Source organism: Borostomias antarcticus, assembly GCF_949987555.1.
Source record: "Borostomias antarcticus genome assembly, contig: scaffold_247, whole genome shotgun sequence".
NCBI classification, from domain to species: domain Eukaryota; kingdom Metazoa; phylum Chordata; class Actinopteri; order Stomiiformes; family Stomiidae; genus Borostomias; species Borostomias antarcticus.
In genome coordinates this window covers 87,501-110,170 of record NW_028176504.1, presented here as the reverse complement: position 1 = coordinate 110,170, position 22,670 = coordinate 87,501, and the positions used below count along the sequence as shown (strand labels likewise).

At 51.3% G+C, this 22,670-nt stretch overlaps 1 pseudogene across 1 annotated transcript in view; it reads left to right on the top strand.

Moving 5' to 3' along the window:
* Positions 1 to 9,469: 9,469 nt before the first annotated feature.
* Positions 9,470 to 22,670, top strand: part of LOC311328426 (receptor-type tyrosine-protein phosphatase F-like) — a 99,525-nt pseudogene continuing 86,324 nt past the window's right edge. The window contains exon 1 of the transcript XR_014631354.1: positions 9,470 to 9,600. The product of XR_014631354.1 is annotated as a receptor-type tyrosine-protein phosphatase F-like (transcript). The remainder of the gene's footprint in view (positions 9,601 to 22,670) is intronic.

The following is a 22,670-nucleotide window of genomic DNA, read 5'->3' as shown; positions in this document are numbered from 1 at the left end:
TGGAGCTGAGCCGGTGTGTGGAGCTGAGCCTGTGTGTGGAGCTGAGCCGGTGTGTGGAGCTGAGCCTGTGTGTGGAGCTGAGCCTGTGTGTGGAGCTGAGCCGGTGTTTGGTTCTGGTCCTGAGCCTGTGTGTGGAGCTGAGCTGGTGTGTGGAGCTGAGCCGGTGTGTGGAGCTGAGCCGGTGTTTGGTTCGGTCCTGAGCCTGTGTGTGGAGCTGAGCTGGTGTGTGGAGCTGAGCCTGTGTGTGGAGCTGAGCCGGTGTTGCAGCCTCTGATCTGAGCCTGTGTTTCCCCAGACCCCCTGCTGACACGCCATCACACCGTTTATCTCTCAATCACCTGCTCTTTGACTGCTCTGCGTGTGTGAGAGGGAGAGAGAGTGTGTGTGTGCGTGCATGCATGTGTACGAGGGAGAGAGAGTGTGTGTGTGCATGTGTACGAGGGAGAGAGAGTGTGTGTGTGCGTGTGTACGAGGGAGAGAGAGTGTGTGTGTGCATGTGTACGAGGGAGAGAGAGGGTGTGTGTGCATGTGTACGAGGGAGAGAGAGGGTGTGTGTGCATGTGTACGAGGGAGAGAGAGGGTGTGTGTGCATGTGTACGAGGGAGAGAGAGGGTGTGTGTGCATGTGTACGAGGGAGAGAGAGGGTGTGTGTGCATGTGTACGAGGGAGAGAGAGGGTGTGTGTGCATGTGTACGAGGGAGAGAGAGGGTGTGTGTGCCTGCATGTGTACGAGGGAGAGAGAGGGTGTGTGTGCCTGCATTCGTACAAGGGAGAGAGAGGGTGTGTGTGCATATGAGGGAGAGTGTGTGTGTGTACAGTATGTGTGTGTGTGTGTGTGTGTGTGTGTGTGTGTATGTGTGTATTCTAAAGCCCTCTGTCGTGCCTCGTCATTTTATGGTGCCCGATGTGGCGCGACCGAGCCCATTCCTCTGGCCTGAGTGAGTGTGTGTGTGTGTGTGTGTGTGTGCGTGTGTGTGTGTGTGTGTGCGCGTGTGTGTGTGTAGGTCTATGTACACTGTGATGTTGCGGGTGTGTGTGAGTTTATGCTACAGCCTTTTTCGATGTTCAGATATTTTAGAATCTGATTCCGTCCAAGATGCTTGACCTGAATCAGCAGTGGTGCATCATGGGAGCCAGCCTGTCATGTCGACGGTCGAGTAAATGTTTTAAAGACCTCCTGACTACGGTAAACCTTTGTTCTCCTATTAAAAAGGTTGAGTCCGGCGTGTCAATCACATGCTCCTCTCTGCCCTTGAGCTCCAGATATCCAAGACTAGACTAGACTAGACCTCATCTCACCGATGAAGCGTTTGCAGTTGCTTATCTCGCAATATAACAGCCCAAAAACCATTTAAACCCTCCCAAGTTCCGACCCCCCCCCAATTTCCTTTCCACTCCGAGTCTCGGCACGCATATTCAATCAGCGTCACCTCAGGAGTAATTTTGTCCCGTATCAGTATTACAGTATCAGTAATTTACATTTTTGCAATAACCCGTTGTTTTCAGCGTTTAACCCGGGCGCCATCCAGAGAGAGAGGGCCCCGCCGCGCGCCGCGGTCCTCCTCACGCAGCAGACGTATTTATTGCGTCGGGGGGCTCCGTGATGAATGTCTTGTTTTCCACCGGGCCGGAGGGTGATTCATCACCGGGGCGTGTTCTCCACGCCGCCCGCTCAGTGGTGGAGCGCGCGCCCCATTCATCCCCCCGCCGCGCCCGGCGACAACGTCAATAATCACTTTGCGATAAATTCAAATGAAAGCGGCTCCCCGGTGTGTCTTTTCGGGGGCGCCGGACGAACGCTGATCGCTCCGAGTCCCCGTGCCAAATGATTTGCGCACCAGAAGGGACGGATGTGACCTCCCAAACCCCCCCCCCCCCCCCTATTCCCCGCCCCCCCCCCACCCGAAGGGGCCAGTAAATATGAACCCGGTCTGTAATTTATGGGGGTCCTTGAGTTTTGTTTAAACGCTCACTCAGGACGGACTCAAACACCAACTGACACACCGTTCCCCCGGCCTGGCGCCCGACCGCTGCTGACGTGACTCGTCTTGTCTCTAAGCCAATCACGACGCACGCCTCGGAGCGGGAGCTGGTCGTCACGCCCGGGTGGATTTCATCTGCATGCGTCATCGGGGGGGAGGCGGGGGGGGGGGGGTGTCGTAAATGTCCCTTCACAGCTGATGACTTTGTGACGTGTTTGATTATCAAAATGGCTCTGAGAGTTCTCCTCGCTTGTTTGTCTGACTCATCACCATGACGACACCGCCGATGACAGACACCTGACCTCATGCGCGCCGCCGAGATGTTCGGCACTCTGAACCTTGTCTGACTCATCACCATGACGACACCGCCGATGACAGACACCTGACCTCTGAACCTTGGTCACACACACTCATTTCAATTCTATTTAGTTGGGTGCAATCAGAGTTCATTACCTCAACAAGTGCTGTCTCTCTCTCTCTGTCTGTCTCTCTCTCTCTCTCTCTGCCTCTCTCCCTCTCTCTGTCCCCTCTCTCTCTCTCTCTGTCTCTCTCTGTCTCTCTGCCTCTCTCTCTGTCCCTCTCTCTCTGTGTCTCTCTCTCTCTCTGTCTCTCTCCCTCTCTGTCTCTCTCTGTCTCTCTCCCTCTCTCTCTCTGTCTCTCTCCCTCTCTCTCTCCCTCTCTGTCTCTGTCTCTCTCCCTCTCTCTCTCTCTGTCTCTCTCCCTCTCTCTCTCCCTCCCTCTCCCTCTCTGTCTCTCTGTCTCTCTCTCCCTCCCTCTCTCTGTCTCTCTCTCTCTCCCTCTTCCTCTCTGTCTCTGTCTCTCTCCCTCTCTGTCTCTCTCTCCCTCCCTCTCCCTCTCTCTCTCTCTGTCTCTCTGTCTCTGGCTGTGTTGGGTGCGGTTCTGTGTGGACGCAGGGTCCCTGGTGGTGGCCATGTTTGTGGAGCCCTGTGGCTTGTGTCGGAGCAGACCTTCTGACCTCCAGGGCTTCCGACCTCCAGGCCTCCTGAGCTCCAGGCCTCAGGGCCTCCAGGCCTCTGGGCCTCCAGGCCTCTGGACCTCCAGGTCTCCAGGGCCTCCAGGTCTCCAGGGCCTCCAGGCCTCTGGACCTCCAGGTCTCCAGGGCCGGCCGTATCCCCTCCAGAGACCAGCAGGAGGACAGCTCAACACACGCAGCCAATCACATATCTCACCACGCTCAGGACCAGCTTTTAAACAGAGAGAGAGAGAAGGAGAGGGAGATAGAGAGAGAAGCAGAGGGAGATAGAGAGGGAGGGAGAGAGAGAGGGAGAGGGAGGGAGATGGAGAGAGAGATAGAGAGGGAGGGAGAGAGATAGAGAGAGAGAGAAGGAGAGGGAGGGACATAGAGAGAGAAGGAGAGAGAGATAGAGAGGGAGAGAAGGAGAGGGAGGGAGATAGAGAGGGTGGGAGAGAGAGAGGGTGGAAGGGAGAGAGAGAGAGAGAGAGAGAGAGAGAGATAGAGAAGGAGAGAGAGAGAGGGAGGGAGAGAGAGAGGGAGAGAGAGAGAGAGGGGCTGGAAGGGTGAGAGAGAGAGAGAGAGAGAGAGAGAGAGAGGGAGAGAGAGAGAGATAGAGAGAGAGAGAAGGAGAGGGAGGGAGATAGAGAGGGTGGGAGAGAGAGAGGGTGGAAGGGAGAGAGAGAGAGGAGAGAGAGAGAGAGAGATAGAGAGGGAGAGAGAGAGAGAGAGGGAGGGAGAGAGAGAGGGAGAGAGAGAGAGAAGGGATAATAGGTGGTCTAATAACCTTGTTTATTCAGCCTTCTTGGTGGCGGTGTGTTAGCACATGGTGTGTGTGTGGTGAGCGTGTGTTGGTGGATGGGTGGGCCCCCTCGCTGTGCCAAGCCTTTAATTGCCCACCAGCAGCTCTCTAACAGACAGGCAGCCACCTGAGAGACGGGCAGCTGACCAGGTGGTCGAGCAGGCCGGGACCAATCACTCTGCCACCCCCCCTCCGGCTCCACCCCCCGCTCACAGCCACTCAAAGACCATCTGTCCAGTCCACGGGCTAGTTACATATTTACTATCCTTTTTTTCTTCCTATCGGTGATTCTTTGAATGTCTCTCCGCCGATGGACTCGGCCTGTAGGGTTGGGGGGGGGGGGGGGGGTCTGGGTGCAGGTCTGAAGTGTGAGAGACACCTTAGCCTCTCCCTAGCCCTAGCCCTAGCCCTAGCCCTAGCCCTGGTCCTGGTCCTGGTCCTGGTCCTGGTCAAGTCCAGGTCCAGGTCCAGACTGGTATACTGACCATGGCTATACCCCGGTATAATGCCCTGCTAGTGACCATTCAGGAGGGGTCAGGGAAGAATTTTTACAGCTCACTTATCTGGCCCCTGGGTGAAACTGTTTTTTTGCTTCCCTCTAGAATATGTAGAGAGTGGGTCGTATGCCCACCTCCCTTGTTCTCTGTAAAGCGCATTGTGTTGCCTCTGGGTATGAAATGCGCTATACAAATATAGCTTTGATTGATGATTGATTCATTGCACCATAGTCCTTTTCTCACTCCGGTCTACACTACCGCATCTACAGACAATATTATCCCATAACTCACCGAACTGAAGACATTTTTCCAAAGCTGAAAGCCTTTTCTCTGAGTTGGCTACAGTTGCAGCTAGGGCTGGGTTAAAACAATCCATGAAATGATTAAGAATCGATTCATGAATCCCAAAATCTATCTTTTATTTAATGAATGAATTAATAAATGAAGGAATGAATAGTTCATTAATTCATTCAATGATTCATTCATTGATTCATTCATTTTTGGAAATCAGTATCTATACCCAGCCCTAGTATTGATGTGTTGCATAACTTGGCAGTCATGTAATTAAGGTTACAGCTAAAAAAAACAAACAGGTTTTAGTAACACTAACCGAATCGATATTGAATCGAATCGAATTGAATCGTGATAATCGATTCTAAACCTTGTGAATCAGAATCGAATCCATTCTTGAAATTCGAATCGATACCCAGCCCTAGTTGCAGCCCCTCCACCTTTTATATAAAAACACTTTTAACACTTAAATAGCACACATCCACCGATATCCACTGAATTTAGCTATTCTGGTACCCGCTAGCCTGGCTTCGCCACCTTCATCACACCCCATGCCGTTTCTCTATCATTAGTGGATATCGGTGGATATGTGCAATTTTAAGTGCATAACAGTGCTTTTAGGGTAGGGCGCTCGAACTGTAGCTCCTCGGAGAAAAGGCTTTGATCTTCGGAAAAATGTCCTCAATTCAGTGAGTAATGGAATAATACTAGAGGTATGTAGACCGAGGGGAAAAAGTCTATGGTGCGATGAATGGTAAATGGACTGCACTTATATAGCACTTTTCCACCTTAGCGGCACTCAGAGCGCTTTACAATGGCCGCTCATTCACCCATTCAAACACACATTAGCTACCATGCAAGGTGCTAACCTGCTCATGGGAGCAATTTGGAGTTAGGTGTCTTGCTCAAGGACACTTCGACATGTGGACAGTCGGAGCTGGGATTCGAACCACTGACCCTTCGATCACTGAACGACCCGCTCTACCAACTGAGCTACAGCCGCCCCTGTAGCTGGCAGGTCCCTGGAATGGTCCCTGGCAGGGGTACAGCAGGGGTACAGCCTCGAATAGTACCCCATCCTAGACCAGTGCTACCTCCTCCACATGAACTAAGCTACTGTGCGCTTGTTTCGGCAGACGGGCCCGTCTAGACGAGGTTTAGAACGGGCCTTCAGGAGCTAGAGTTTCACAGCTGAGTATTCCGCCAGTCTCCACCGTGACGGTGTGTGTGTGTGTGTGTGTGTGTGTGTGTGTTTGGAAGGGGATAAACACACCCCGTGTGAGTGCGGGAAGTAGACGCTTCCATGTGGACCCCGATAGACGTCTGCTTGCCACCCCCGACCCCGAGGAAGGGGCACAGCGGGGCAACTCGAGCAGCCTGCTGTTTATACCGTTAATTAGTATGCGCCAAGACACGCGGCCCATTGGCCGTCAACACAACATCAACACGACGGCGCTGATGGAGACATCAACACGGGCGCGCTACCTGCACATCGTCTCCTCACTCTGCCCGCATCACAAACCACCTTCCCTCCCTCCCTCCCCTTCCCCCGCCGGCTTCCACGGAGACAGACTCACACTCAAGTTGCGTTTCCCAACACACCGTGCGCAGACTTAATTGCCTGTGCCACACGCACACACACACACACACACACGTGTCGGTATTGGCGTGTGGCAGGGAGGTGGAAAAACCACACTGGGATAAATAAGTAGCTGAAATAAATAAAGAACGAGCGTGGCTCTGAGAATCCGTCTCATTGAAGATGAAAAGCATCTGCCTCTCGCCGCCATCTGCTGTGAAAGATATCCCTCCATCGCCGACGGTCGGGACCGGGGCAAACGGCCAAGTCTACCAGCCTCCCTCCCTTCTCTCTCTCTCTCTCTCTCTCCCTCTCTCTCCCCCACCTCTCTCTCTCCCCCTCTCTCTCTTTCCCTCCCCCCCCCTCTCCCTCTCTCTTTCTTCCCTCTCTCTCCCTCTCTCTCTCTCCCTCTCTCCCCCTCTTTCTTTCCCTCTCTCTCTCCCTCTCCCATTCTCTCCCCCCTCTCTCCCTCGCTCTCTCCCTCTTTCTCTCTCTCTCTCTCTCTCTCTCTCTCTCTCTCTCTCCCTACCGACGCAGTCCTCGCTCACCAAACAAGAGTGGAAAAACAAAGAAACAGATTTATTTTTGTAAAAGCTTTGATTTTAACACCATTTCATCTTTTGCTGGACGAAAAGGCTATGATTAACGTCTGAGAAGTTTCCATTGCTCTGGGGGGAGGAAGGATGAGGGTTTGATCCTGCTTCTTGGCTCACTGCTAATGTGTCAGCTAGCTTATTCTTTTTCTCCAACTGTTGGGGCTTAGCACACAAACAATGAGTTGCTTTCTCATGAACTGTGAAGGCGGAGCTTAGATTTAGTCTAGTTTTTTTTTCTTTCTCCAAGGTATCAGATTATAATCAGTTCAGTTCCCCCCTTGAGGGGTGATTCTGTGGGTGTTTAGATGCTTCGGATTTTCACACAAATGATTACTTGGTAGCACAGTATATTTGGAAGTTCCTCAGTCGTGAGTTCTCCAGTTGAAGATCACCTGAACGGGGGATGAAACCTGCCACGTGTTCTTTTGTGTGAAACTGTGACTGAGGTTCAGCAGTTGGCGCTTCCTCAACGCTCAGACGCTCCGACGCCAGCAGCCCCGTCCTGGACGTCATCCCTCTTTCCCTTTCTTTAACCAAGCCACTTGTCAGAGGAGATTACAGGAGAGACCTGATGAGACAAGAAACGCTTAAGATCTCTCCCTCTTTGGCCCTGTTTCTTAGAGGGGGTGTTGGAGTGGGGGGGGGGGGGGGGGGTGCGGTTGGAGAGACCGGTGTGAGGTGCAGTCAGAGAGACCGGCGTGCGGTGTTTCCCCGACACCCCAACTTAACTGCTTTAGTCGATACCCCAACTTAACTGCCTGAGTCGACACTCCAACTTAACTGCCTGAGTCGACACCCCAACTTAACTGCCTGAGTCGACACCCCAACTTAACTGCCTGAGTCGACACCCCAACTTAACTGCCTGAGTCGATACCCCAACTTAACTGCCTGAGTCGACACCCCAACTTAACTGGCTGAGTCGACACCCCAACTTAACTGCCTGAGTCGACACCCCAACTTAACTGCCTGAGTCGACACCCCAACTTAACTGCCTGAGTCGACACCCCAACTTAACTGCCTGAGTCGACACCCCAACTTAACTGGCTGAGTCGATACCCCAACTTAACTGCCTGAGTCGACACCCCAACTTAACTGCCTGAGTCGACACCCCAACTTAACTGCCTGAGTCGACACCCCAACTTAACTGCCTGAGTCGACACCCCAACGTAACTGTCTGAGTCGATACCCCAACTTAACTGCCTGAGTCGACACCCCAACTTAACTGCCTGAGTCGACACCCCAACTTAACTGCCTGAGTCGACACCCCAACTTAACTGTCTGAGTCACGGCTGACAGGCGGCCCGCCCCCCCGAGCTCCTTCACATCCGCAGAGCCTCTGGTGCAGCAGAGATCTCCGTCTCCAGATCTGGGCGCTGATCTACTGCATGCGCTCAGGCAGAACAGCCACAAAGCTTTTCAATTCAATTTCTATTAACTTAACTCGGGCTATATTTACAGTGTCCTTGCCGGAGATCCCATGAAGATAAAGAAAAAGCCAGCCGAGGCATGCTTGGGAAACTTTTCTCATCTCAGTTTGTTTTCGCTCAGCCGTCGTCAATGCTGTTTTGACAATTCCCCGAGAAAAAAAGCGAGGTTTGGTCCCGTCCTCCTTGTGTAGTTCCCCCGAGTAGAGCTGATCCACGGCCATGCGGAAGGGTTAATGGTCATGCCATTTAATTAGGATACTTCCTGTGCTGGTCCAGTTTGGCGCCGGGCATTGATTGGGTTAATGTTTCATTCTGTCAGTAAAGTAGCAAAGCAGCAAGACACAGCCTGGAGTCCTGGCTTCCGACAGAGCCAAGTAGGGACAACAAGCCAGATTTTTTTTTGGGGGGGGGGGGGGGTAGCTTGTGTACTTTTAATGTGAACAGACTGAAATATGAAGGTTGCGGTCGGCTCTCCCTAGTCGTGTTCCCTTTTCCCTGTGTCCTCCCATAACCTCGGCTAGCTGGGAATTGGAGCAATCCATTCAAGAGCGAGCCTCATCATGGTTAATTTGTCGAACACCTGCCTTCACTGCCCCAACCGTCCTCGCTCCCCTTGGGGACGATGTGTGTGTGTGTGTGTGTGTGTGTGTTCCCGTGTGTGTTCCCGTGTGTGTTCTTGCTGTGATATCATAGCACTTCATGAGATTTGAGCCCCATCTGGAAGACAACGTTTCAATCTCTTAATGGGAGCATTGAGTGGGGGGGGGGTGGTCCTCCGGGAGTGGGCGGAGTCTGGGGGCGGTCTCAGGTTCATAGGAGCCGGGCCAGAGGTGGGCGGGGTTTATGTGGCCTGTGTTCTAGTATCTCCTTATGTCTTTGTCTGAACAGGATTCTCTTCAGGATTCTTTTGTTGTTGCTGTTGTTGTTGTTGTTGTTGGGTGTTCAATCTGGCTTTCAACTCTGCTCGCTGCTGAAGTTGCTGGTTGTTAGATTTCGCTGCGCTGGTATTTTTCCACGCCCCAAGCGCACGGTGCTGCTTGCGTCTCCGGATATATGCAGAAATTATGGAGATCACGTAGAGATCCGGTAGAAAACCTCTTCCCCCCCACCCCACATTTTATTATAATGGTGTTTTTGATTCCCAGGAAGGCGTGTGACATTTACACACTCGCGTAGCTTTGCCGCTGTCAAGCTTATTAAAATATATGCAAATGAAACGTGGCGAAGCCTGATGTTTTTGTTCTCCTGTTTCCCGCCTGTTTGTCCCCAGGTGATAGCCTTTGATCGTCTCAGAGCGGGAACCCACTTCCGGAGGGACCGAGGGGGCGCAGAGTGCCAAAAACCGGGAACATGGTGCCTAACGTTCAGCCCGCAGTGCCCCTCCTGCCCACTAGGGCGGCGTCACTCCTCCTGCTTCTGCTCAGCTGCATGGTGGTGTCCTCACAGACGGACAGTAAGTAGCGCTCCTCCTCGACTGTGACGTCCTGTTTTAGCCCACAGTACGCCCTGTAAAGCCCCGCCTTCTCTGGCCCAGACCCGGCTAGGCCACGGGCCTGATGAGGATTCTGGGTCACACTTTACAATAAGGGTCACAAAAAACATTAGTTAACGGTTAACTAATGCTTATTTAGGGTTAGGTTAGGTTACTAATGTTAATTAATACCATAGTTAAGGTTAGGGTTAGGTGAGTTAACCTTAGTTAACATAAATAACATTAGTAAATGGTTAATAGAGACATTAGTTAACTGTTACTTCATGCTTTATAATGCATTAACTAATGCTTATTAATGTACCCTTATTGTAAAGTGTTACTGGATTCTGTATACTGAGTTTGAAGCAGCAGTATGTACGATTTTCAGCATTACGTTTGAAACATTGAAATGATTTGTACAGTCTATTGCTATGATAAAGCGAGAGAGGGATTAGTTGATGGAGCTCCTCTGTGAAAAGCGTGTCTTAGCAGACTGCCGTTTGGCTCTGCTACTGCATTTATAATAGTTATTATCATTTGGTGACGGGTTGACGCCTGAGCACAACACAACAACAACAACAACAACACCATGTGAGTGAAACGGGCTGAATTGAACTTGGCAGGCAGAATTAGTCCTCAGCGCCAGGTCTAGGCCAGCCTCACACTTAGTGTTGTCACGATACCAAAATTATGACTTCGATACGATACCTGCCCAAAATATCTCGATACCGATACCGAAACGATACCACGGCGAAAATCTAAAACATAAAGAAAAGTAATGGAATAATAGATGACAGAACATGGAACTTTAAATTGTTGGCTTTTTTAGTGCTCTGTTCAGTCTTTCTTAAAACACTGTCTTTCTTAAAGTATCGATACTTTAAATTTGGGTATTGTACCGTTTTTGACGACAGAGCATCTCAGTACTTTTCTAGTATCGATACACCGTGCATCACTACTCACACTAGAGGATCTTTGGGCCGACTTATCCTCGATTCACCCCTCCCGACAGCACCGATGTTGGGCCCAGATGATCTCGTAAAGTGAGGGGGGGTTTGATCAGATCAAATCTTAACCCTCCCGATCGGCTCGCAGACCCCTCGGGGTGACCCGCACCTGTTTGACATTTACATTATTACGCCACACACTTTACAAGTGAGACCGCTGGTTCGACGCTCCCTCGAGCGCGATAACCTCCCTTAGTGTGTGATGAGCCGCTATTTATCAAATCTTGTAGTGCGTGCGCTTGTTTGACATTCGTGAGAAGAACATCTGTTAAGATTCCTCTATGTGTGCGTGATGCAACCTGATTTCGAAATCGGTTAGGATGTTTAAAATCCTCCAGAGTGATCCCGGTAATAGTCGTCTCTTAGCGGGCTCAGAGGACAGACCACGGTACACTGCTGCCTGAGGGCCCCTAAACATGCAGCCCCAAGGTGTCTTCTTCTTCCTGGAAGAAGTGAGCTGACACAGAGTGGAACTGAATTACCGCTCACATATTAATGACCTCTTCTTTTAAAAAGACGCAGTGCAATTTACTGCCTAATTAAACTTAAAGAACATACCACTCCAGTCTATTTACATTCCATCTCCTCGGTGGGTTCCGGAAGAGGCGTCAACAGCTGCTTTTTAAAACTCAGAGCCTCGGAGCGCCTCCGGGCCCACACCGCGAGAGCGCTGCATGCTGGGTAACAGGACGGCTGGCTCCGGCTCTCGCCCCAGCGCCCGGCTGTGTAGCTGAATGAACATTGGGCTCATAGTGTGAGAGATACTGTACGCTACATCCAGGGCCTCTGGGACGTGTGTGTGGGGTGGGTTGGGGGGGGGGGGGGGTGGGTTGGGGGGGTCAGGGACAAAACTAATTCAACACAGGACCTCAGCGACGCCACTGTCACTGGGTCACTGTAATTCAATTAGACCCCTCTACACACAGCACCAAGAGGATTTGTTTTACAGTACCAGGCCCCCTCTTCTGTCACTCACAACCTTCTCTCTCTCTCTCTCTCTCTCTCTCTCTCTCTCTCTCTCTCTCTCTCTCTTCGTGCCTGTCTTCGGATATTGAGCACCGCGTCAGTCGACGTCGAAGCCGACCTTGGGCGCGTCTGTTTCGCGCTCCTCCTACAGTGCTGCTCCCTGGCTCGGCGTCTCTCTCTGCCACGTTGTGTGACGTGTGACTAATTCAAGCGTACGTCCTCCCGTACTGTAACCGTACCCACCCCCATATTCCACCAGACTGAGCTACGGGGGAGGGAACGCTAACGTGTGTACAGACTTTCAAAATAAACAGCGCCGCGCGTCAGCTTTGTCAGAAAACAGATCACATTTGATTCATGTGAGTCATTCTCCCTAGCAGGCGGCAGATACTGTCTCCGACGGTCAGCAGGAAGTGGTTTAGCGTTCATCTTCCTGCCGGGCTGCTCTGTGTCCCTCTGCATGTCTGTGAACGCCTGGCCGGCGACTACAGCAATCGTATGATTACCAGATGAAAAAAGAGCCTTTTTGAGTTCGCCAGACAAAGACGCCCGTTGTGCGTTTGCAGACTTTAAATGGCGTCTTCTGAAAGGATATTAGCGGACAGCCAGACACTTTCAATAGACATTCGAAGGTCTTTGTGAGGAACAGGGGTAGAGAGAGAGAAGAGAGGGTTTCCATTTAAGGGCAGAGCCGCCTTAGGAAAAAATCCCTTTTTCGCTATCATTCAAGCATTCATTAGGAGTTAGCTCCAGCCCTGGTTTGAAGTTTTGGTGTAGTATGTAGAAATATAGACCTACTATTACCTAGAGAGCAAAGCTCCGCCAACAAACATAGAATTACAGTAAGAACCGGGGGGTTAACGGGGGGGTTAACCTCTACCACAAATAGAGGGGCTGTGTGCGTTTGTTGTCTGTAATTTGTTTGCGTTTCGGTCGGACCTATGAGAACGCGATAGCGGAGCCGCTGCCGTACAGCGCTCCCGAATTACAGGGCAGGGCGGACCCGATACGCAGGGCGGGGCAGCCGGCCTCCGGCCTCTGATTACTGCGGCCTCGGATGGCACGACGCTCCTCCCGCAGGAGACAGGAAGTTAAATAGAGCGAGCGACCATAAGTGTCCCCCCCCGCCCCCCCCACACACACATCTGTGGAAGGGGCTCTCGCTGGGTCTGGGTGGCCCTGCTGCAGACGTACCGCTGGGCCTCGCTACGAGCCAGGGGCCTAGGTCTGCTCCGGTGCGATGCTAGCTCCGAGCCCGTCGCTGGGCCTCGCTACGAGCCAGGGGCCTAGGTCTGCTCCGGTACGATGCTAGCTCCGAGCCCGTCGCTGGGCCTCGCTACGAGCCGGGGGCCTAGGTCTGCTCCGGTGCGATGCTAGCTCCGAGCCCTTCGCCGGGCCTCGCTACGAGCCGGGGGCCTAGGTCTGCTCCGGTGCGATGCTAGCTCCGAGCCCTTCGCCGGGCCTCGCTACGAGCCGGGGGCCTAGGTCTGCTCCGGTGCGATGCTAGCTCCGAGCCCGTCGCCGGTATTCTACAGGGGTCGGGCGGTTCAGTCCGCTCTCAAGATGCGGCACAGACAAAGAAAACACCCCCCCACCCACCCACCCCCTCCCCCGAGAGTTTCAGCCCTGCCTGACATTGTGACATCATTTATCTCATATCATCACTCAAGCCGGTCTGGCGAGGGGTGTGATTATCCAAAGTGCTGATCTCAGACGCACCATCGATCCCCCGGGGGGGCCTCGGTCTAATCAGCTACCCCCCCTCTCTCCTCCCCCCCCCCCCCCCGCCAGCCCATGGCGCACAATAGACCCGCGCTCGCTTCCCCCGACAAGGTCGCAGCTCAAAGTCAATCACACACACGCACACACACAACCCCACAATGTAGCCCTGCACTTAAACATCATGGTTCTCTTTTGTTGTTGCTGTCATTTGGAGCAATTTGATTTACTGTAACGTGCCTCTGACGTACACGCCTCTCTCGTTATAATCTGTTCCTCTCTCGTTATAATCCACGTCTCTCTCGTTATAATCTGCGCCTCTCTCGTTATAATCTGCATCTCTCTCGTTATAATCTGCGCCTCTCGTTATAATCTGCGCCTCCCTCGTTATAATCTGCGCCTCGTTGTAATCTGCGCCTCTCTCGTTATAATCTGCGCCTCTCTCGTTATAATCTGCGCCTCTCTCGTTATAATTTGCGCCTCTCTCGTTATAATCTGTGCCTGCTTTCGTGTCCGTCTCATGAGAGTTGAGAGCATTGAGGCTAGCTGTCGCAGTGTCCCCTCCTCTCTTAATGCACGGCCGTTAGCTTTATAAGGTTAGCATGACTTTAGCAGGACGCCACCCACCGCCCAGTTCCTCAAGGTGCCTCGTTAGTCCCGAGTGGCCGGCGGTCCGCACCGCAGACCCGCGTAATTGGCTTCGCATGCCTTTTTAACGGGATGATACCGAAAGGCCTCATCCAAGAGGGAACCGTCATGCAACTGAATGAGCTCGGAACGGAGCAAGACCCTTGGTGCAGGCGGCGAGTCATTGTTTGTCCAGACTTGGGGGGCGTTGGGGGGTTAGACTGGAGGGGCGGGGCGGGGCGTGGCTCGGCTGGAAAGTGGATTGTGTTCTTAAGTGTCCATATGGTCACCCGGCAAAAATTGACAGGGATGGAAATTGATTCTTTTAATTAGGAGTAACCATACCCTCCATGGAGAGGCACTTGGGGGGTAATACTGTTAGGCCACAGCTGTGGTCCTCTGACGGATCTGGCCACGAGGGAGAAGGGAGAAAGAGAAGGAGGGAGGGAGGGAGGAAGAGAGATGGAGAGGGAGAGAGAAAGAAAGAAAGAGAGAGGCGAAGAGAGGGGGAGGGAAAGAGAAGGAGGGAGGGATGGAGAGAGAGGGAGACTAGGAGAGAGAGTGGGTGCTAGGAGAAAGAGAGAGAGAGGGAGGCTAGGAGAGAGAGATGGAGGGATGGAGAGAGAGAGGGAGACTAGGAGAGAGGGGGGAGGGCTAGGAGAAAGAGAGAGAGGGAGGCTAGGAGAGAGAGATTGAGGGATGGAGAGAGAGAGGGAGACTAGGAGAGAGGGGGGAGGGCTAGGAGAAAGAGAGAGAGAGGGAGGCTAGGAGAGAGGGAGGGATGGAGAGAGAGAGGGAGACTAGGAGAGAGAGTGGGTGCTAGGAGAAAGAGAGAGAGGGAGGCTAGGAGAGAGACAGGGAGGGATGGAGAGAGAGAGGGAGACTAGGAGAGAGAGAGAGAGAGAGAGGGGGAGGGCTAGGAGAAAGAGAGAGAGAGGGAGGCTAGGAGAGAGGGAGGGATGGAGAGAGAGGGACACTCACTTCAAGAGAAAGAGGAAGCTTTTCATGTGCCACTGCGGTGTCCGTGTGGCTGAGAGGCGGAAGGGTGGACAGAGGTTAATGATCTGAGATTAATAGTTTAATTAGGCGGCTGGGTAGCAGGGCCAGAGGCAGTCACCCAAACCCTCCACCACCCACCCTGGCCTGGATTCACACCCGCCGTCGCATGACAACACCAGCCAGAAACCTCCCAGAAAGATCTGGCAATATGACAACACCAGCCAGAAACCTCCCCGAAAGATCTGAGGAAATGACATCAGCCAGCACCCTTCCAGAAAGATCTGGGACTATGACAACACCAGCCAGCACCCTTCCAGAAAGATCTGAGGAAATGGCATCAGCCAGCACTCTTCCAGAAAGATCTGAGAATATGACAACACCAGCCAGCACCCTTCCAGAAAGATCTGAGGAAATGACATCAGCCAGCACTCTTCCAGAAAGATCTGAGAATATGACAACACCAGCCAGCAATCTTCCAGAAAGGGCACATCATGGAGTAATGGCTTCAGACATTTCAATCTCCCGGCTCCCGGTGTTGGGGTTATATACACCGGGCACAACGTCCACCTTGTCAAGATGTTGGCAAGATGAGGGAAACTGAGGGGTCCTCTTAACATGACACACTGATGTGTGTGTGTGTGTGTGTGTGTGTGTATGTGTGTGTGTGTGTGTGTGTGGGCACTGCGGGACACAATTAGCGGTAAAACTGAACGTGTTTTAGGAAGCTCTGAATTATTCTACATTTTAAATATTTGGTCTGGAACGGCGGAAGTCGAAATTCGCTGGACCGTTAAACAACCTTAAGTGATGTTTGATTTAAAATATTGAAGGTCTTGACTGCATCAATATTTAGAGATCAAAGATGTCCCCCTCCCTGCGTTTCTGATGACACACTACCCAAAAATGTCCTCAACACGTTAGAGGATTCACTTCACACCTGTCCACATCAATACATAGCTTAACGCTCGCTGGCGATAAGTGCAGGACGTGTCTCTCTCTATCTTTCCTGTTGGTTCTCCGAGGCGTCGTCAAGCCAGTTAAGCTCCCTCAAACAGCCTGTGGACACAGATGGCGTTGAATCAACACGCCGGCGTCTCAGGTGGTTAGCGTCTCATGTGTTGGCTGCTGCCTGGCCTCAAGTCGCTTCTCCGCCGCACCGACTCGACTCGATTCACTTTCCCTTCCGGAGAAGGATGTGGATGGTACCTGGTACTTAAGCTGACGCACTAGAGGGTCTGCTTTGCATGGTTTGCTTTGCATAACCATCTGCGAACTCTTTGGAAAAGGGGCAGGCACTTTCAAAACTACTTGGCAGGTGATTGGGTGAACCATCTGTCTGTCACCGTCTGTCACACACTTCAACTTCAATCTCTCCTCGCTGTCATCCCACCCAGCGTAGCTGTTTGAGCACTCATTGGCTAGGTTGTTTTCTGATCGGGCAGAAATGGATCTCTATGGAGAGTATCCAGACGGATTTGTGAGAAAAACAGAATTTGAGCTTGCGAGATCAGGATGGTCTCATGAGGTTACCTGGTACCTAGAGTTGTGGATAGTACCTGGTAGCTAGATAGTACCTGTAGTTGTGAATAGTACCTGGTACCTAGATGGTACCTGTAGTTGTGAATAGCAGCTGGTACCTAGATAGTACCTGCAGTTGTGGATAGGGCTGCACGATTATGACAAAAGATAATAATTGCGATTATTTGCTTCAAAATGGTAATTGCGATTAATAATTGCGATTAATATGTAATATATAATATTAATATATAATAACCAAAATGCTCCCAAATCACGGACGTTGATCCCTTTCTTGCTATTAACTCACTGATCTCGTTTTCGCTCATTTTTTCACTACTCACGGCTGCAGGTACTTGTCTTGACCTACTGCTATCTGTCTTCTCAGTGAAATTGCTGTGCACAGCGTAGCGTTCTCCCCTTTTTTGGGGAGAATCGTTGCGTGGCCTTTGAGCAACCAGTTGTCTCGTGGTCTGAACTCTGTTGTAGCGTTTCCCAAACTCTCTTGTTTGTTTGTTTGTTTTTCCAGTGGTCTTTTGTCTCGCCTGACTTGGGCCTCTTCTGAAACCAAATGTGTCTCCTTGCTGTGCCAAACAGCCACATACCGAGAACCAAGAACACAGTGTCTTCCATGTCCCCCGCCTGTCCTGTGGGCGTCGCGTTCAAGATGGCGTCACTGCAGGTTCATGCGGGGTCGCTACGATGACCAGCTACACTGGGGGGGGTGCTATCTGCAGAGGAACAATTACCTGTTACCAAAAGCGAGTAGTATCGAGTGGAAGTCAAGCCTGGTACCGTGTGATGGAAAATTGTCTTTAAGAGGCTGGAGAATCAGTCACACACGCCCTTGACGAAGGCACTCGGCACTGGCGTGGGTTAGAATAATGTTGGTTGGGTTGTTGTTGTTGTTTGTTTGTTCTCTACAGTAACTTCATTTCATTTCACCCCGAGTGCCTCTTGGGGGGTTAGAGGTTTGGACACAGGACAGGGAGAGTGAGTGGGAGGGGGGGGGGGTTTGAGAACAATAGCGGTGGTCTCACTGGGAGAGCTAATCTCGGGAGGCAAATTAATAAGGTTAGCCGGGTCGGACAGGGTCGCGCCATGATGGATGACGTAAGCCCTAAGAGAGGTCTCTAGTCCCCCCCCCTCCTCCTCCTCCTCTGCACCCCCGGGGAACACTTAGCCTTTTCCCCACAACTGGTCTGTCAGTGACAGGGGCCTCGCCAAGGTGACGGCTGCCCTTTAAACAGCAGCGTTAACAAAGCCTGCTGCCACCCCGTCTTCACCCCCCACCCCCCGGCCCCGCCCCCCTCATTTACATCACAAAGGGTTCCGGGAGCCGCAGAGTTCCACATTCAGAACAGATTCGTCCTCTTCTTCCTCGTTTGTTCGGCATCCCAGAGTTTCTCAGCGGAAGCAGGTTCGACTCTGCGTACGCTCAGACTGGGGCTCTGCGATCGTGATTCAGTGACCGTTTGTGTAGCTTTTCATCCATTCTTACAGAGAGCGTTTTCACGAGCTTACAGAGCAATAACGTGCGCGTGTAGCCGGATGATTTTTGTACTGTAAATGATAGGGCTGGGTTTAAAAAATCGATTCATCGATTCTGAATCAAATGATTCAGAATCGATTCATGAATCCCAAAATCGATCTTTTATTTAAAGAATGAATGAATAAATTAAGGAATGAATAGTTCATTCATTCATTCAATGATTCATTCATTCATTCATTTTTGGACATCAGTATCGATACCCAGCCCTAGTATTGATGTGTTGCATAACTTGGCAGTCATGTAATTAAGGTTACAGCAAAAAAAAAAAAAAAAAAGGTTTTAGTAACACTAACCGAATCGATATTGAATCGAATCGATCGTGATAATCGATTCTGAACCTTGTGAATCGGAATCGAATCGATTCTTGAAATTCGACTCGATACTCAGCCCTAGTAAATGAGTGTGAGATGGACACCCAGGAGCATTTTGTTCAGAAGGGCTTTCCGCTTGGTGTAAGACTGCCTGTTGGTTTAAGACAGAGACGTGTTGTATTCACACTGGGGAAAGATGGTGATGTGACTCCGGCCACGAACCAGCCCTTCACCTCAAACCCGACTACTCTACCCAGAAGAGGGAAAATAAACAAGCTTATAGCTGCACACATTGCCTGGTCGCATTGGGAGTGGCTGAAAGGGTTTGGGGTTTGTATGAGCATGGTCATATGATAGGATAGACATTTTTTTTTCATGAATTCTAGAGAGACGCGCCAGTGTGTCTTCCTTTGTCGGCCCCCGTCTCTTTTAACTGATACCTTGTTGACACGCCAGGCCTCGGGTGATGAGTCACGTCTTTGAACAGGCAGGGAGGGCGCCAGCGTGGATGTCTGAGGTAATCTAAAACCTCGGGCTGCTTTGTCGCGCATACCTCCTCAACCCTCATCACCGGGAAGACCTGCGTCTTCATCATCAAAAGACGCGCAGAGACGCACGTGTCCTCACACGCTCGCCGTGAACAAGGCCCTCTGTGAGCACCTGCCGTTAACGCCCGCCTCAGCTCCTTACTTCCTGGATGCAGTTTCTCCTTTGGAACAATAACACACAGCCAGCGAGGGAGGGCATCTACCCCCCCAGTCTAACCAGTCAGTAAGAGTTAGCAACTCCCCCAGTCTAACCAGTCAGTAAGAGAGTTAGCAACTCCCCCAGGCTAACCAGTCAGTAAGAGAGTTAGCAACTCCCCCAGGCTAACCAGTCAGTAAGAGAGTTAGCAACTCCCCCAGGCTAACCAGTCAGTAAGAGAGTTAGCAACTCCCCCAGGCTAACCAGTCAGTAAGAGAGTTAGCAACTCCCCCAGTCTAACCAGTCAGTAAGAGAGGAAAGAGCTACTTCCCCAGTCTAACCAGTCAGTAAGAGAGGAAAGAGCTACTCCCCCAGTCTAACCAGTCAGTAAGAGAGGAAAGAGCTACTCCCCCAGTCTAACCAGTTAGTAAGAGTGGAAATAGCTTAGCTAGCTACTTCCTCAGTCTAACCAGTCAGTGAGAGAGTTAGAACTCCCCCAGTCTAACCAGTCAGTAAGAGAGGAAAGTGCTACTCCCCCAGTCTAACCAGTCAGTAAGAGAGTTAGCAACTCCCCCAGTCTAACCAGTCAGTGAGAGAGTTAGAAACTCCCCCAGTCTAACCAGTCAGTGAGAGAGTTAGCAACTCCCCCAGTCTAACCAGTCAGTAAGAGAGGAAAGAGCTACTCCCCCAGTCTAACCAGTCAGTAAGAGAGTTAGCAACTCCCCCAGTCTAACCAGTCAGTATGAGAGTTAGCTACTCCCCCAGTCTAACCAGTCAGTAAGAGAGTTAGCAACTCCCCCAGTCTAACCAGTCAGTAAGATAGGAAAGTGCTAATCCCCCAGTCTAACCAGTCAGTAAGAGAGGAAAGGGATACTCCCCCAGTCTAACCAGTCAGTAAGAGAGGAAAGAGCTACTCCCTCAGTCTAACCAGTCAGTAAGAGAGTTAGCAACTCCCCCAGTCTAACCAGTCAGTAAGAGAGGAAAGTGCTACTCCCCCAGGCTAACCAGTCAGTAAGAGAGTTAGCTACTCCCCCAGTCTAACCAGTCAGTAAGAGAGTTAGCAACTCCCCCAGTCTAACCAGTCAGTAAGAGAGTTAGCAACTCCCCCAGTCTAACCAGTCAGTAAGAGAGGAAAGTGCTACTCCCCCAGTCTAACCAGTCAGTAAGAGAGGAAAGGGATACTCCCCCAGTCTAACCAGTCAGTAAGAGAGGAAAGAGCTACTCCCTCAGTCTAACCAGTCAGTAAGAGAGTTAGCAACTCCCCCAGTCTAACCAGTCAGTAAGAGAGGAAAGTGCTACTCCCCCAGGCTAACCAGTCAGTAAGAGAGTTAGCTACTCCCCCAGTCTAACCAGTCAGTAAGAGAGTTAGCAACTCCCCCAGTCTAACCAGTCAGTGAGAGAGTTAGCTACTCCCCCAGTCTAACCAGTCAGTGAGAGAGTTAGCAACTCCCCCAGTCTAACCAGTCAGTAAGAGAGGAAAGTGCTACTCCCCCAGTCTAACCAGTCAGTAAGAGAGGAAAGGGATACTCCCCCAGTCTAACCAGTCAGTAAGAGAGGAAAGAGCTACTCCCCCAGTCTAACCAGTCAGTAAGAGAGGAAAGAGCTACTCCCCCAGTCTAACCAGTCAGTAAGAGAGGAAAGAGCTACTCCCCCAGTCTAACCAGTCAGTAAGAGAGGAAAGTGCTACTCCCCCAGGCTAACCAGTCAGTAAGAGAGTTAGCAACTCCCCCAGTCTAACCAGTTAGTAAGAGAGGAAATAGCTTAGCTAGCTACTTCCTCAGTCTAACCAGTCAGTAAGAGAGTTAGCAACTCCCCCAGTCTAACCAGTCAGTAAGAGAGTTAGCAACTCCCCCAGTCTAACCAGTCAGTAAGAGAGGAAAGAGCTACTTCCTCAGTCTAACCAGTCAGTAAGGGAGTTAGCTACTCCCCAAGTCTAACCAGTCCGTAAGAGCGGAAATAGCTTAGCTACAGTAGCTACTTTCCCAGTCTAACCAGTCAGTGAGAGAGTTAGCTACTTTCCCAGTCTAACCAGAGTGAGAGAGGCTGAGTGGATACAGAGCTAGCTAGTAGCTACTCCACCAGACTTCCTGGGATGAAAGCCGTAATGCTGTTAATGTTGGTCTGACTGCGAGGGGATGATGATCGGGTAATTACATTCACTTTGTGTTCCTGTCTTCTGCATTCTGAATAATTCAGCGAAGGCTGCAGGGACAAGACTTCCATAACGGTACAGCTAAGGATTCAACGTTTAATTGTGTGTGTGTATCCGTTTTCCTTTAGAGCCTGGAGATGCCCACAGTCGGGTGATGAGACCCAGTTAGTTTTGATAACTGTTTAGGCTGTGCCAAGCACAGTAATGCGGTCTAAACAGTTGAGATGCAGTCAGTTTAGGGAAATACTAGACTAATTTGTTGGGGTGTTTGGTTTTCATAAACAGCACAGTGCTTGGCTATGCAGCCGTGGTGAGAAACAGGCTACAGCGTGTCATCTGGTGTTGTGGCTTATCTCGAATGCTATTCCACTTTTCTGTGGAACTGAGGTATTCTAAAACCACACCATGTTTGCACGATTAAACTGTCTGAAGTGCATTTGAGGAAAATAACCTGCCAGGCAGAGACGACTTTATGTGGAATAAATTGCGAGCGCGGGCCAATGCTAATGGTCTGCTAAAGACACCTTAATGGAAGTGGCCCATTAAAACAACCCCTGCTGATGCCCTCCCACTAATTCCCACTAAGTGTGCAGAGTGAAAATGATAACTTGCTAATCCATTATTAATAGGAATTAATGGCTCGCACTCTGCTGCTCTCGTATCGATCGCTGATACTCAGCTCAACGGAGAGGCTTTCGGTGGGCGCTTCCCTCTCGTAGGCTTGGGAATCCGGCGCTGTTGGCCTCGCCCCAGCCCCACTGACTCACTCTGCGCTCTGCAGCTGTCCGGCTCCACTACAGGCCTCCCTCAGCCCGGGGACACAGAGGGAGACTCTACTGTCCAGATGACTGGGAGAGAGGGAGACTCTACTGTCCTGATGACTGGGAGAGAGGGAGACTCTACTGTCCAGATAACTGGGAGAGAGGGAGACTCTACTGTCCAGATCAGTGGGAGAGAGGGAGATTCTACTGATTCTACTGGAGATTCTACTGTCCAGATAACTGGGAGAGAGGGAGACTCTACTGTCCAGCTACCTGGGAGAGAGGGAGATTCTACTGTCCAGATAACTGGGACACGGAGAGAGACTCTACTGTCCAGATAACTGGGAGAGAGGGATATTCTACTGTCCAGATGACTGGGAGAGAGGGAGATTCTACTGCCCAGATAACTGGGAGAGAGGGAGATTCTACTGTCCAGATGACTGGGAGAGAGGGAGATTCTACTGATTCTACTGGATATTCTACTGTCCAGATGACTGGGAGAGAGGGAGATTCTACTGGAGATTCTACTGTCCAGATGACTGGGAGAGAGGGATATTCTACTGTCCAGATAACTGGGAGAGAGGGAGATTCTACTGTCCAGATGACTGGGAGAGAGGGAGATTCTACTGTCCAGATAATTGGGAGAGAGGGAGACTCTACTGTCCAGCTACCTGGTAGAGATGCCAGGACAGTGCTCTGGCCAGGAGTGCTAGTGTGCTATGAAGAGGACCTGGCTACTGTACATCACGATACACACAC